Below are 16,014 nucleotides of genomic sequence, written 5' to 3'. Positions count from 1 at the left end.
TAAATTATGGTGATAAAGTGCCCGGTTTTTAAAAATTTGATTAAAAACAGGGGCACTTTAATTCATCAAAATTTACATTTCACTCATGTTGTGTAAATACCTTTTAATCTTGTCAGCCGCTGCATCGCTTCCTCTGCCCGTCGCAAAGTCTTTTCCTGGGTCTAAAATGGGGAAGCTGGAGCGGCTGTCAAGATTAAAAGGTATTTTCACAACACGAGTGAAATGTAAATTTTGATTAATTAAAGTGCCCCTGTTTTTAATCGAATTTTTAAAAACCGGCACTTTATCATCAAAATTTACATTCACTTTAATTTAAAAAAAAAAAAAAAATACTGCTTTGTATTTCCTTTTTTGACTCCCATATCCCTTTAAATAAAACTGTTCCTCTAATCCATCAGTCAGTGTCCCTTTATCAAGTGTTGGACAGACAAGTGCACTTGTAACTCGAGAGAGTAAAACAATAAAAAAATATATATAACATTACCTTGAGGTTAGAAAGTCGTTTTGTGATGGATTTGCAGCAGATACACACAATAGTTCTTTTTATCATGAAGTTCAGAAAATAAAATTACTGGATAAAAAAAAAGACTAGTCGGCAAAAACAGTGCATGAGAAAGCAGAGAGAGAATTGCAGACATCTGTCATAGACATATATACTGTCTCCCAATACATTAGACAACAACAAATGAAGTGATGTGACCATCTAACAAGTGTGCCCAGGAATTGTGCTGTTCCAACTGTGGTGTCAGACTGATGGGAAGATAAATGGAGATGGACATCAAAGATGCACCAAGAGGACATCAAATATATGTTTAAGAAATAGCGAGAGGTTTCCCCAACAGCGATTAAAGGGATAGTCAAAATTAAACTTGCATGATTCAGGTAGAGCATGTCATTTTAAGACACTTTTAAATTCACTTCTATTTTCAAATGTGCTTCATTCTCTTGGTATCACTTGTTGAAAAAGAATATGCACATATCCTACACTAGTGGGAGCTAGCTGCTGATTGGTGCCTGCACACATTTGTCTCTTGTGATTGGCTAACTAGATGTGTTCATCTAGCTGCTAGTAGTGCAATGATGTTCCTTCAGCAAAGGATAACAAGAAAATGAAGCAAATTTCATAATAGAAGTAAATTGGAAAGTTTTGGGGATTCCTGTCCCTTTAAGTCAAAATTATACTTTCATGATTCAGATATGCCATACTATTAAAGGGAGAGTAAACATCTTGAGATTTTTATATAAAATATTTAGTTTTGCCCCCCTTTTCATGTAACTTAGTTCTGAAAATTTAGCTATTTCTAATTTTCATGACATAAGCCTGCTATACGTCTGTCCCTAATTGGCTTTATCAGATAACAAGTGAAAAACAATGGGGAACCTGTTGGCACTCTACAAATAACTGATAATAATAACTTCATGACAGTGACTAGCCTTGCTATCTGTGGAAGAAAGCTCAGATTGGCTACTCCAAATAAGACAAATAGTCGGTGAAGTTTGGCTATTTTAAAATAATTGCATTAAAAAAGGTTGTTAATTTGTTTAAAAAATGTTGAGACTTGGCTGATATGTTATTCTAGAGCAACACAACAGAATATCTTGGAACTCCGGGCAATCTTCAGTGCTCTAAAGGCTTGGCCCCTCCTGGGTTCGTCCCAGTTTATTAGATTCCAATCAGACAATGTAACTTAGACTCTAAAAGAAAAAAGCGCAAACAGGACTCAAGTGCAATTAAACACACAGTGGCAACCGCGCTTTAAAAATCACACTTACAATGTTTATTAAAGATACAAGCACTTAAACAACAATCAGCAGCAAACTGTTTATGTTATAAGGACTCCTGGTACTCAGCTGCTCCAAGGACGCTCTCCCCTCTGTGTATAAACTGTTCCACACATCCGCCGGGACTTTGGTAGCAGGGAAAGACTTGTTGCTTCAACTACAGAAGCCCTGTGTAACCAAACAAGGCAAGCGTATTCTTCCTAGGAAACTTGAGACTACGGATCCTCTAAACAGTCACAAGTCCTCAATGATTACCCCAACGCGTTTCATCTGCTAACGTGCAGACTTCCTCAAGGAGAATAGTAAATAATGTGATGCCGGATTTCCCAGAATCTCTTGAATAAAAACCCTCCATTATTTTCCTATTGGTTGTTCACATTCAAGCTAAATCGTTAGAAATGCCACAGGGTCCTAAAAACCCAAACTCTAACTAACACACTAGACAACATAATGTTATACAAATATACATCCAAAATCTAATAACTATGCCTATCTCATATAATGATCCGATAATTCATAATCTATGTCACATTTAAAATTTAAATACATATATAAATAATTAGTTAAAACTCATTACTACTTCATACAAATATACAGGTTCATTTGAGTATATAAATTTGCATTCCAAATATGTTTAACACATTTTACATACTTTTTTTCAAAAACAGAAGTAAAAACAACACTCGTTCCTATATTTTCTTAACCAGAGATAATATCAGATAGTATCTAACCCTTAATCTATTTAGAGTATAAGATGTAAAAATATATATATGACGAATTTCATGATGTTTGCGCAAATATGGGGAGAAATGGAATTCATAATGTTTACACAAAAAAGGCAGTTTCAAAAAACAGTTTCAAAAAACATATATTACTCCCAAAAAATGAAATATAAATAAACTATAATATAATGGGAGGTAGAGGAAGAAATTCATAGGATTTCAACAAATAGGGAATGAATTGATGCATATATATATATCAATTCATAAAAATTTAAATATTTAAAAATTTTAAAACTTGAGAATTGGAAATGGACCCCAAAAAGACCTAAACAAACTATAAAAATCTACATAAAAGCAGCTATGTCAATGTCTATATTTAATCCTTTAGGCTGTAAACTTTTCAATTTTTGGATCCAAAAAGTCTCCTGCTTTCTAAGACTAATCATTCTATTGCTGCAGCTACTTGGTATCCAGTCTATGGCCTGTATTTTCAGAGACCTTGCATCCCCCCCATGGAATTCCGCAAAATGTAGGGGTACACTATGTTTGTCACTTTTCTCTTTTATGTTGTATAAATGTTCTGAAAACCTACGTCTAATTTTCCTTTTAGTACGCCCTATGTAGATTTTATCACAGCCACAAGACAGGAGATATACCACATATGTGGTATCACAGGTACATCTACTTTTAATGTCAAAACATCTTAAACCCTCACTATCTTTAAATTTAGTTTCCTTATTAATATGCTTGCACATGCTACATACCTTCTTACCACACTTATATGTACCCGGTTTCAAACTTAGCCAATTACTTTTTATTGATCTGTTGATTTCTATTTTCTTCAACTTACTTGGGGCCAGAAGGTTTTTGAGATTCTTTCCTTTTTTGAAAGTAAAAACAGGTGTTTCTGTTAAAGTCGGTGCAAGGACAGGGTCAGTCTTTAAAACTCCCCAATGTTTTTTTAATTACATTTTTAATGATTTTATGTCCCTCGTTATAGGAGGTAATGAATCTCAACGTATCATTATTACTAGTGTCTAACTCCTTATTCCTAGGTTTTAATATAGACTCCCTATCTATTTTACAAGCTCTATCATAAGCCTGTTCTATTGTTTTTATATTATACCCTTTCTCCAGAAACTTAGAGGACATGTTTTTTGCTTCTTCTTCAAAGGTATTGATATGAGTACAGTTTCTCCTCAATCTCAAAAAATCAACCATCAGGGAGGAACGAGAAGTCTCTTAGCGATGAGAGAAGTATCTCAAATTCTAGAATGGGCGGAGACCCACAACTGTACGCTGTCAGCGATCCAAATTCCGGGTGTAGACAATTGGGAAGCTGACTTCCTCAGCAGGCAATACTTTTACCCGGGGGTATGGTCTCTCTACCTTGAGTTCTTTGCAGAGATATGCAGCACATGGGGGATGCCAGAGATAGATAGTTTGGCATTGAGAAGGGCCATGAGGTCTAAGTACGGGTCGAAATTGAGGGATCCTCAAACTGTTCTAATATATGCCCTAGTGGTTCCGTGGAGGTTCAGACTCAAATGTCTCTTTCCTCCATTACCTCTTCTTCCTTGTGTGGTGGCCTGCATCAAACAGGAGCAAGCATCAGTGATTCAAATTGCTCCATCCTGGACGTGAAGCACTTGGTTTGCGGATCTGGTGGGTATGTCCTCATCTCCTCCGTGGAGGTTACCATGTCGCAGGAACCTGCTGATACAGGGCGCCTTCCTTCATCAAAATCTAGATTCTCTGAGGCTGACTGCATGGAGATTGAACGCTTAGTCTTAGCCAGGAGAGACTTCTCTGAGAGTGTTGTCGACACTTTGATTCAAGCTTGTAAGCCACTTATTCTACGTATCTACCATAAAGTGTGGCAGACTTACCTGCACTGGTGTGAGGAGCGTCATTTTTCTTGGCATAAGGTTAAAGTTGCTAGAATTTTATCTTTTCTCCAGGACTGACTGGAGAAGGGTCTATCTGCTAGTTCCCTGAATGGACAGATATCGGCCCTGTCGGAGATGCTGCACTAGAGATTAGCTGAGCTTCCAGATGTGCAGTCCTTCGTTAAGGCCCTGACTATGATCAGACCTGTGTTTAGAAAGATGGCTCCGCCATGGAGTCTCAATCTTGTTTTTCGTGTGTTGTAGCAGGCTCCGTTTAAGCCCATGCATAATGTTGACATTAAACTGTTATCTTGGAAGGTTTTGTTTCTATAGGCTATTGCCTCTGCTCGCAGAGTCTCCGAGATTTCTGCCTTGCAATGTGACCCCCCTTACCTTGTTTTTCATGCCAATAAGGCAGTTTTATGTACTAAGTTAGTTTTCCTTCCTAAGGTGGTGTCAGATCTCAACATTAATCAAGAGATTGTTGTTCCTTCCTTGTGTCCCAATCCTTCTTCGGCGAAGGAATGTTTGCTTCACAATCTAGATGTGGTTCGTACCTTGAAGCTCTACCTTCAGGCTACTATGGAGTTTAGACAATCTTCATCTTCGCTTGTCATCTATGCGGGTAAACATGGGGGTCAGAAGGCCACTACATCTTCCTTGTATTTCTGGCTGAGAAGTGTCATCCACTTAGCTTATGAGACGGTGGGACAACAGCCTCCTGAGAGGATTACGGCTCATTCCACTAGAGCAGTAGCTTCTTCCTGGACTTTTAAGAATGAAGACTCAATGGATCAATTTTGTAAGGCAACTACCTGGTCCTCCTTACATACTTTGTCTAAATTTTACAAGTTTAATGTGTTTGCTTTGGCTGAAGCAGCTTTCGGCAGAAAGATTTTTCAGGCTCTGGTGCCCTCAGATTAGGGTCCGCCTCTTTTTTTCCCTCCCGTTATTCCTTCAGTGTCCTCTGGAGCTTGGGTATTGTTTTCCCAACAATAAGGAATGAAGTTGTGGAATCTCCCTGCCTTATGGAAATAAAACAAAATTGATGCTTACCAGATAAATTCCTTTCCTTTCTGGCAGGAAGAGTCTACGACCCCGCCCGTAAATTAATCTTTATTTGGGCATCTCCCTTTTTGTTTTTCTTCTGGCACTTTTATACCCTCATGTTTCTCCTACTTTTTCTTGTTCCCTCTGCCGAATGACTGGGAGGATAGGGGAAGTGGGAGAGATATTTAAGCCTTTAGCTGGGGTGTCTTTGCCTCCTCCTGGTGGCCAGGTGTTGTATTTCCCAACAGTAAGGAATGAAGTTGTGGACTCTCCCTGCCAGGAAAGAAAGGAATTAATCTGGCAAGCATACATTTTGTTTTTTTTCTTTAATGATTCAGATAGAGCAGCAATTTTAAGTAACTTTCTAATTTACTTCTTTTATTAATTTGTCTTCATTATCTTGCTATCTTTATTTAAAAAGCAGGAATGTGAAGCTCACAAGCCGGCCCATTTTTGGTTCAGAACCTGGGTTACGCTTGCTTATTGGTGGCTAAATGTAGTAAGTAGAAAATTAATATTTCGCTTGTGAGCAAAACCCGACGCACGCTAATGAACGGACTTCGGATATTGCAACTGTGTTAACTTATTCTCCCCTAGACTTAAATGGAGAGTGCACAAGAAAAAAAAACTAACAGTTATCGCTTGCGTGCTAACCCGACACCATATTCAACCCACAGCACTATATCCGATTGGGAAATAAGACATCACTTCCTGATAATGGAGCTTCCTCAAAGCTCCTGGATACACTTGAATGTAAAACACAAAAGTAATAATCCAAGATGGCATAGGGCTATGCAGAATAAAACGTAGTGGCTAGTAACATTAAAAAAAAGTATAAAAACATGTGAAAATAGGCAACTAAAGCTCCCTCAATGAAAAAACGGATTACTTTTTCTTTTGATATCCTTTGTTGAAGACTAAACATATGGGGGCCAAATTATCATAGTACGAGCGGACATGATCTCCTGTAGCGGATCATGTCCGCCGCACATCGATAAATACCGAAAGCCTATCATTGCACAAGCATTTCTCGTGAAATCAACCTGATCGAATTCGAAGGCTCACACGTAATTAGAAGCATTCGGGCCTTGATAAATCGGCCCCATGGTATAGGCGTGTGCACGTGTGTAAGGGATTGAAAAAGTTTTCATGACTCCATGCCCAAATAATTAATTATACATTTAGAAAGATGGGATGTGACATTCCAGGAGACAGATAATGATAGGCTAGTGTGAGAATATTTGGCTGTTATGAGAACACTCTTATTTTGCTAAAACGCTTGACATGCCTTCTACACTAACAGTGTAATTATTAGAATTGCTAACGGGGGGTGGGAGTGACTTTTGGGTAACATCTTGGAGAGAAATCAGATACCGCATTTGGACAAAAACAGCAGGAAAGACCATTCCAGTCTTAAGCATTTCGGCTGTGTATCGCCTTACTCATAGACTGATGTCTTTCCTCTCACATGTTCCCAACCTTTATACACATCACTGCAGTCTGATAGGTCAAGATGATTCGCTCTGGATACTACCTATGTTTATTCTTCAACAAAGGATATCAAGGGAGTGAAGAAAATGTAACCTTAAATAAAATTTAAAAGCTTTCTTAAATTGCTTATTCTGTATCATAAAATTTTAATGTTGACTTTAACGTCCATTTCATTTTGACTTCCATCTCCCTTTAAGTAGACTATTATGTCAAAACAAAGTAGACAAAACGTCACCCATAGGTATACAAAAAACACAGTCGCCTCCCTGCCTTAGTATGTGATAGTAGCTTTAAATTATCTATACAGACAATTTATGTATTGATTTTATTCTGCAATGTTCTCACCTGGTTGAATCTATACATTAAATCATGTCTGTGGAATTGTATCATAGACATTTGGTACAGTGTACAGGAAAATAAAACTCAGATGTTGGAGCTATGGCTCGTTCTCTTAGGAACAATTCTGATCTTGCAATGACAGTATTGATGTTTTTCTGTAGCGCTTAGATCTTGCACATACAACTGTACTGGAACTAGAAGACTTTGAAGCACTATTTTGTGGTTTCCAGTAGAAAAGAAAATAATTTGCTGTACAAAGAATACAAAGAGCAGACACGTTGATTTGATCTGTTAAAAAAAAAAAAAGTCTAGAATAACAGGGACAGTCTACACCAGAATGTTATTGTTTTAAAAGATAGATAATCCCTTTATTACCCATTCACCAGCTTTGCATAACCAACACGGTTATATTAATATACTTTTTACCTCTGTGATTACCTTGTATCTAAGCCTCTGCAGACTGCCCCCTTATCTCAGTTCTTTTGACAGACTTGCATTTTAGCCAATCAGGGCTGACTCATAACTCCACAGGACTGAGCACACTGTTATCTATATGGCACACATGAACTTACGCTCTCTAACTGTGAAAAACTGTCAAAATGCATTCAGATAAGAGGTGGCCTTCAAGAGATTTGACATTTGCATATGAGCCTACCTAGGTTTAGCTTCACACACAGAATACCAAGAGAACAAAGCAAATTTGATGATAAAGTGCCCTATCTGAATCATGAAAGTTTGATTTTGACTAGACTGTCCCTTTAAAAGTGCCATAAAATAGTTTAAGATCTGTGCATATCCTAAAAGGGCTAATTATTTTAAAACTAGTCTTAAAGCCCGTTCACACGGGCCATTTTTTGCAGTACAGCGGTCCCACCCCTTGCTCTCTCTCTATATCCCCTCTCTTTTACTCTCTCTTTCTCCCCTCTCTTTTGCTCTCTCTCTCCCCCCTCTCTTTTGCGCTCTCTCCCCCCCTCTCTTTTGCTGTCTCTCTCCCTCTTTTGCTGTGTCTCTCCCCGCTCTCTTTTGCTCTCTCTCTCTCCCCTCTCTTTTGCTCTCTCTCTCCCCCCTCCTCTCTTTTGCTGTCTCTCTCCCTCTTTTGTTGTCTCTCTCCCTCTTTTGCTCTCTCTCTCCCTCTTTTGCTCTCTCTCTCCCCCTCTCTTTTGCTGTCTCTCTCCCTCTTTTGTTGTCTTTCTCCCTATTTTGCTGTCTCTCCTTCTTTTGCTCTCTCTCTCCCCTCCTCTCTTTTGCTGTCTCTCTCCCTATTTTGCTCTCTCTCTCCCCCCCTCTTTTGCGCTCTCCCCCCTCTCTCCCCCCTCTCTTTTGCGCTCTCTCCCCCCTCTCTTTTGCTCTCTCTCCCCCCTCTCTTTTGCTCTCTCTCTCCCCTCTCTTTCTTCTGTTAAGTGTGATCAGTCCACGGGTCATCATTACTTCTGGGATATTACTCCTCCCCAACAGGAAGTGCAAGAGGATTCACCCAGCAGAGCTGCATATAGCTCCTCCCCTCTACGTCACTCCCAGTCATTCTCTTGCACCCAACGACTAGATAGGATGTGTGAGAGGACTATGGTGATTATACTTAGTTTTATATCTTCAATCAAAAGTTTGTTATTTTAAAATAGCACCGGAGTGTGTTATTACCTCTCTGGCAGAGTTTGAAGAAGAATCTACCAGAGTTTTTGCTATGATTTTAGCCGGAGTAGTTAAGATCATATTGCTTTTTCTCGGCCATCTGAGGAGAGGTAAACTTCAGATCAGGGGACAGCGGGCAGATGAATCTGCATAGAGGTATGTAGCAGCTTTTATTTTCTGACAATGGAATTGATGAGAAAATCCTGCCATACCGATATAATGTCATGTATGTATACTTTACACTTCAGTATTCTGGGGAATGGTACTTCACTAGAATTACACTGTAAGAAATACATAAAGCTGTTTAATAACTAGAGATTATGTTTAACGTTTTTGCTGGAATGTAAAATCGTTTTCATTTACTGAGGTACTGAGTGAATAAATGTTTGGGCACTATTTTCCACTTGGCAGTTGCTTAATCTGTTTTCTGACAGTTTCTGTTCTCCCTCACTGCTGTGTGTGAGGGGGAGGGGCCGTTTTTTGGCGCTTTTACTACGCATCAAATATTTCAGTCAGCAACTCATTGTATTCCCTGCATGATCCGGTTCATCTCTACAGAGCTCAGGGGTCTTCAAAACTTATTTTGAGGGAGGTAATTTCTCTCAGCAGAGCTGTGAGAATTGTAGTTTGACTGAGATAAAAAACGTTTATTCTGTAATTTGTTTCCTGCTTTCAGAATTTGTTATCTTTGCTAATGGGATTAAACCTTTGCTAAAGTTGTGTTGTTTACAAGGATTGAGGCTATAACTGTTTCAATTTATTAATTTTCAACTGTCATAGATCTTCTGTGCTTCTTAAAGGCACAGTACGTTTTAATATTATTCTAATTGAATTGTATTTCAAGTTACAAGTTTATTTGCTAGTGTGTTAAACATGTCTGATTCAGAGGATGATACCTGTGTCATTTGTTGCAATGCCAAAGTGGAGCCCAATAGAAATTTATGTACTAACTGTATTGATGCTACTTTAAATAAAAGTCAATCTGTACAAATTGAACAAATTTCACCAAACAACGAGGGGAGAGTTATGCCGACTAACTCGCCTCACGTGTCAGTACCTACATCTCCCGCTCAGAGGGAGGTGCGTGATATTGTAGCGCCGAGTACATCTGGGCGGCCATTACAAATCACATTACAGGATATGGCTACTGTTATGACTGAGGTTTTGGCTAAATTACCAGAACTAAGAGGTAAGCGTGATCACTCTGGGGTGAGAACAGAGTGCGCTGATAATATTAGGGCCATGTCAGACACTGCATCACAGGTGGCAGAACATGAGGACGGAGAACTTCATTCTGTGGGTGACGGTTCTGATCCGAACAGACTGGATTCAGATATTTCAAATTTTAAATTTAAACTGGAAAACCTCCGTGTATTACTAGGGGAGGTGTTAGCGGCTCTGAATGATTGTAACACAGTTGCAATACCAGAGAAAATGTGTAGGTTGGATAAATATTTTGCGGTACCGACGAGTACTGAGGTTTTTCCTATACCTAAGAGACTTACTGAAATTGTTACTAAGGAGTGGGATAGACCCGGTGTGCCGTTCTCACCCCCTCCGATATTTAGAAAAATGTTTCCAATAGACGCCACCACAAGGGACTTATGGCAAACGGTCCCTAAGGTGGAGGGAGCAGTTTCTACCTTAGCTAAGCGTACCACTATCCCGGTGGAGGATAGCTGTGCTTTTTCAGATCCAATGGATAAAAAGTTAGAGGGTTACCTTAAGAAAATGTTTGTTCAACAAGGTTTTATATTGCAACCCCTTGCATGCATTGCGCCGATCACGGCTGCAGCGGCATTCTGGATTGAGTCTCTGGTAGAGAACATTGGTTCAGCTACTCTGGACGACATTACGGACAGGCTTAGAGTCCTTAAACTAGCTAATTCATTCATTTCGGAGGCCGTAGTACATCTTACTAAACTTACGGCGAAGAATTCAGGATTCGCCATTCAGGCACGCAGGGCGCTGTGGCTAAAATCCTGGTCAGCTGATGTTACTTCTAAGTCTAAATTGCTTAATATACCTTTCAAAGGGCAGACCTTATTCGGGCCCGGGTTGAAAGAGATTATCGCTGACATTACAGGAGGTAAAGGCCATGCCCTGCCTCAGGACAAAGCCAAAGTTAAGGCTAGACAGTCTAATTTTCGTTCCTTTCGTAATTTCAAAGCAGGAGCAGCATCAACTTCCTCTGCACCAAAACAGGAAGGAGCTGTTGCTCGCTACAGACAAGGCTGGAAACCTAACCAGTCCTGGAACAAGGGCAAGCAGGCCAGGAAACCTGCTGCTGCCCCTAAAACAGCATGAATTGAGGGCCCCCGATCCGGGATCGGATCTAGTGGGGGGCAGACTTTCTCTCTTCACCCAGGCTTGGGCAAGAGATGTCCAGGATCCCTGGGCGCTAGAGATAATATCTCAGGGATACCTTCTGGACTTCAAATACTCTTCTCCAAGAGAGAGATTTCATCTGTCAAGATTGTCAACAATCCAGACAAAGAAAGAGGCGTTTCTACGCTGCGTACAAGAGCTCTTGTTAATGGGAGTAATCCATCCAGTTCCACGATCGGAACAGGGACAGGGGTTTTACTCAAATCTGTTTGTGGTTCCCAAAAAAGAGGGAACTTTCAGACCAATCCTGGACTTAAAGATCCTAAACAAATTCCTAAGAGTTCCATCGTTCAAGATGGAGACTATTCGGACAATTTTACCTATGATCCAAGAGGGTCAGTACATGACCACTGTAGATTTAAAAGATGCTTACCTTCACATACCGATTCACAAAGATCATTATCGGTACCTAAGGTTTGCCTTCCTAGACAGGCATTACCAGTTTGTGGCTCTTCCATTCGGATTGGCTACAGCTCCAAGAATCTTCACAAAGGTTCTGGGTGCTCTTCTGGCGGTACTAAGACCGCGGGGAATCTCGGTAGCTCCATACCTAGACGACATTCTGATACAAGCTTCAAACTTTCAAACTGCCAAGTCTCATACAGAGTTAGTGCTGGCATTTCTAAGGTCACATGGATGGAAGGTGAACGAAAAGAAGAGTTCACTCGTTCCACTCACAAGAGTTCCCTTCCTGGGGACTCTTATAGATTCTGTAGAAATGAAGATTTACCTGACAGAGGACAGGCTAACAAGACTTCAAAGTGCTTGCCGCACCCTACATTCCATTCAACACCCGTCAGTGGCTCAATGCATGGAGGTAATCGGCTTAATGGTAGCGGCAATGGACATAGTACCCTTTGCACGCTTACACCTCAGACCACTGCAACTGTGCATGCTAAGTCAGTGGAATGGGGATTACTCAGACTTATCCCCTTCTCTGAATCTGGATCAAGAGACCAGAAATTCTCTTCTATGGTGGCTTTCTCGGCCACATCTGTCCAGGGGGATGCCGTTCAGCAGACCAGACTGGACAATTGTAACAACAGACGCCAGCCTTCTAGGTTGGGGTGCCGTCTGGAATTCTCTGAAGGCTCAGGGACAATGGAGTCAGGAGGAGAGTCTCCTGCCAATAAACATTCTGGAATTGAGAGCAGTTCTCAATGCCCTCCTGGCTTGGCCCCAGTTGACAACTCGGGGGTTCATCAGGTTTCAGTCGGACAACATCACGACTGTTGCTTACATCAACCATCAGGGAGGGACAAGAAGCTCCCTAGCTATGATGGAAGTATCAAAGATAATTCTCTGGGCAGAGTCTCACTCTTGCCACCTGTCAGCAATCCACATCCCGGGAGTGGAGAACTGGGAGGCGGATTTCTTAAGTCGTCAGACTTTTCATCCGGGGGAGTGGGAACTTCATCCGGAGGTCTTTGCCCAAATACTGCGACGTTGGGGCAAACCAGAGATAGATCTCATGGCGTCTCGACAGAACGCCAAGCTTCCTCGTTACGGGTCCAGATCCAGGGATCCAGGAGCAGTCCTGATAGATGCTCTGACAGCACCTTGGGACTTCAGGATGGCTTACGTGTTTCCACCCTTCCCGTTGCTTCCTCGATTGATTGCCAGAATCAAACAAGAGAGAGCATCAGTGATTCTAATAGCACCTGCGTGGCCACGCAGGACTTGGTATGCAGACCTGGTGGACATGTCATCCTGTCCACCTTGGTCTCTACCTCTGAAGCAGGACCTTCTGATACAGGGTCCCTTCAAACATCAAAATCTAACTTCTCTGAAGCTGACTGCTTGGAAATTGAACGCTTGATTTTATCAAGACGTGGGTTTTCTGAGTCAGTTATTGATACCTTAATACAGGCTAGGAAACCTGTTACCAGAAAGATTGACCATAAGATATGGCGTAAATACCTATATTGGTGTGAATCCAAAGGTTACTCTTGGAGTAAGGTTAGGATTCCTAGGATATTGTCTTTTCTACAAGAGGGTTTAGAAAAGGGTTTATCTGCTAGTTCATTAAGGGGACAGATCTCAGCTCTGTCCATTCTGTTACACAAACGTCTGTCAGAAGTTCCTGACGTCCAGGCTTTTTGTCAGGCTTTGACCAGGATTAAGCCTGTGTTTAAAACTGTTGCTCCACCATGGAGTTTAAACCTTGTTCTTAATGTTTTACAGGGCGTTCCGTTTGAACCCCTTCATTCCATTGATATAAAGTTGTTATCTTGGAAAGTTCTATTTTTAATGGCTATTTCCTCGGCTCGAAGAGTCTCTGAATTATCAGCCTTACATTGTGATTCTCCTTATTTGATTTTTCATTCGGATAAGGTAGTCCTGCGTACTAAACCTGGGTTCTTACCTAAGGTAGTTACTAACAGGAATATCAATCAAGAGATTGTTGTTCCTTCTTTATGCCCAAATCCTTCTTCAAAGAAGGAACGTCTACTGCACAACCTGGATGTAGTCCGTGCTCTAAAATTTTACTTACAGGCAACTAAGGAATTTCGACAAACGTCTTCTCTGTTTGTCATTTACTCTGGGCAGAGGAGAGGTCAAAAAGCTTCCGCTACCTCTCTTTCTTTTTGGCTTCGTAGCATAATTCGTTTAGCTTATGAGACTGCTGGACAGCAGCCTCCTGAAAGAATTACAGCTCATTCTACTAGAGCTGTGGCTTCCACTTGGGCCTTCAAGAATGAGGCCTCTGTTGAACAGATTTGCAAGGCTGCAACTTGGTCTTCGCTTCATACTTTTTCCAAATTTTACAAATTTGACACTTTTGCTTCATCGGAGGCTATTTTTGGGAGAAAGGTTCTTCAGGCAGTGGTTCCTTCTGTATAAAGAGCCTGCCTATCCCTCCCGTCATCCGTGTACTTTTGCTTTGGTATTGGTATCCCAGAAGTAATGATGACCCGTGGACTGATCACACTTAACAGAAGAAAACATAATTTATGCTTACCTGATAAATTCCTTTCTTCTGTAGTGTGATCAGTCCACGGCCCGCCCTGTTTTTAAGGCAGGTAAATATTTTTTAATTTATACTCCAGTCACCACTTCACCCTTGGCTTTTCCTTTCTCGTTGGTCCTTGGTCGAATGACTGGGAGTGACGTAGAGGGGAGGAGCTATATGCAGCTCTGCTGGGTGAATCCTCTTGCACTTCCTGTTGGGGAGGAGTAATATCCCAGAAGTAATGATGACCCGTGGACTGATCACACTACAGAAGAAAGGAATTTATCAGGTAAGCATAAATTATGTTTTTGCTCTCTCCCCCCCTCTCTTTTGCTGTCTCTCTCCCCCCTCTCTTTTGCTCTCTCTTTCTCCCCCCCTCTCTTTTGCTCTCTCTTTCTCCCCCCTCTCTTTTGCTCTCTCTTTCTCCCCCCTCTCTTTCTCCCCCCTCATCTCTTTTGCTCTCTCTTTCTCCCCCCTCATCTCTTTTGCTCTCTCTTTCTCCCCCCTCATCTCTTTTGCTCTCTCTTTCTCCCCCCTCATCTCTTTTGCTCTCTCTTTCTCCCCCCTCATCTCTTTTGCTCTCTCTTTCTCCCCCCTCATCTCTTTTGCTCTCTCTTTCTCCCCAATCTCTTTTGTGCTATCTCCCCAATCTCTTTTGTGCTATCTCCCCAATCTTTTTTGTGCTATCTCCCCAATCTCTTTTGTGCTATCTCCCCAATCTCTTTTGTGCTATCTCCCCAATCTCTTTTGTGCTATCTCCCCAATCTCTTTTGTGCTATCTCCCCAATCTCTTTTGTGCTATCTCCCCAATCTCTTTTGTGCTATCTCCCCAATCTCTTTTGTGCTATCTCCCCAATCTCTTTTGTGCTATCTCCCCAATCTCTTTTGTGCTATCTCCCCAATCTCTTTTGTGCTATCTCCCCAATCTCTTTATCCCCCTCTTCTGCTCTCACTATCCCCTTCTTTTTAGAGCTCTCTGTCTTCTTATGATTCACTCACTGTGCACAGCCACACACCCGTCACCTCTTATGATTCACTCACTGTGCACAGCCACACACTCGACACCTGACCCCGCCCGGCCCCGCCCAGCCCCGTCCGCGTCATGCTCTGACCCGCCCGTGTCATGCCCGGCCCCGCCCAGTCACACCCACGCCACACCCGGGCCCCGCCCGCATCACGCCCACCGGCCACGCCCACTCCACCACACGCGACGCATGGGGAAGACAGTTAGAAGGCCAGGTGTGTTTGTCCTCGTGCGCAGTCTCTACTGCGCATGACAGCTTCGGACAAACACACTTGGCCTTTTATAATATAGGATAGTTTGCATAAAATTGTTTATAAATTGCTGGCAAGTATTTTAACATTTAAAAAAAAAAAAAAAAAAAAAGCAAAATAAATTACATAGCTAAACTGCCTAGAGCAGCTAACTCCACCCCCCTTATCAGTGTTTAGACACAGGCATTGTATTTCATCTGAGTTCACAGCTACTAGGCAGTACCAGCAGATAATCCCTATTCACTTTTGCATTTTACCAAAAGAACAATAAACATAGATACAGCCATAAAAGGAATTGTGTGGGGGGAGTTAGAGCTTTACAATTCAGAAACTAAAAAGAAAGGGTTAATGGGAGGCACTGCAGTATACATTTGCAGGTAAAGTAATTAAAGTACATATTATTATATTTTGTCTCTATTCCTATGCAGTTTTATTGAAAATTCCAATTTCTTTCAAAAAATTTAAAAAAATCAATAATGGGTCCATATTAATTGAC

The 16,014-nt window shown here is 41.3% G+C and overlaps 1 protein-coding gene across 1 annotated transcript in view; it reads left to right on the top strand.

Annotated features, from left to right (window-relative positions):
- OMA1 (OMA1 zinc metallopeptidase) overlaps positions 1–16,014 on the top strand; it is a 388,294-nt gene that overhangs the window by 168,261 nt on the left and 204,019 nt on the right. The window lies entirely within an intron of this gene.

The sequence above is a fragment of the Bombina bombina genome, chromosome 10, assembly GCF_027579735.1.
Source record: "Bombina bombina isolate aBomBom1 chromosome 10, aBomBom1.pri, whole genome shotgun sequence".
NCBI classification, from domain to species: domain Eukaryota; kingdom Metazoa; phylum Chordata; class Amphibia; order Anura; family Bombinatoridae; genus Bombina; species Bombina bombina.
Note: the sequence above shows the minus strand (reverse complement) of the source record. Positions and strands in the feature narration are given on the sequence as shown.